The sequence below is a fragment of the Penaeus monodon genome, chromosome 23 (assembly GCF_015228065.2).
Source record: "Penaeus monodon isolate SGIC_2016 chromosome 23, NSTDA_Pmon_1, whole genome shotgun sequence".
Classification (NCBI taxonomy): Eukaryota; Metazoa; Arthropoda; class Malacostraca; order Decapoda; family Penaeidae; genus Penaeus; species Penaeus monodon.
This window is the reverse complement of record NC_051408.1, coordinates 7,543,531-7,543,825: the sequence shown is the minus strand read 5'-3', so window position 1 is coordinate 7,543,825 and position 295 is coordinate 7,543,531.

Below are 295 nucleotides of genomic sequence, written 5' to 3'. Positions count from 1 at the left end.
TACTATTGGAATTTGTGGCTGTGGTTGCACGAATACAAACAAGTCATGACATTCGTTTCCAGCAGATTTACTTTTTTCCGAGTTCTGCATTTGTACTTTTCTATCGAAAAGATGTGGCCATAAGAGTCGAGTTAGGAGGAACTATATGTGTGCATATGTTTTAAACGGTATTTAAACAACGTGAAAAATGAAAATCGAATATGAACAAACAAATTCTATATATAATAAATAATTGGATGATTGGTATGTTGTAAAAATATAGCTTAAAACATAACAGAAAGCGAAGGGCAGACAA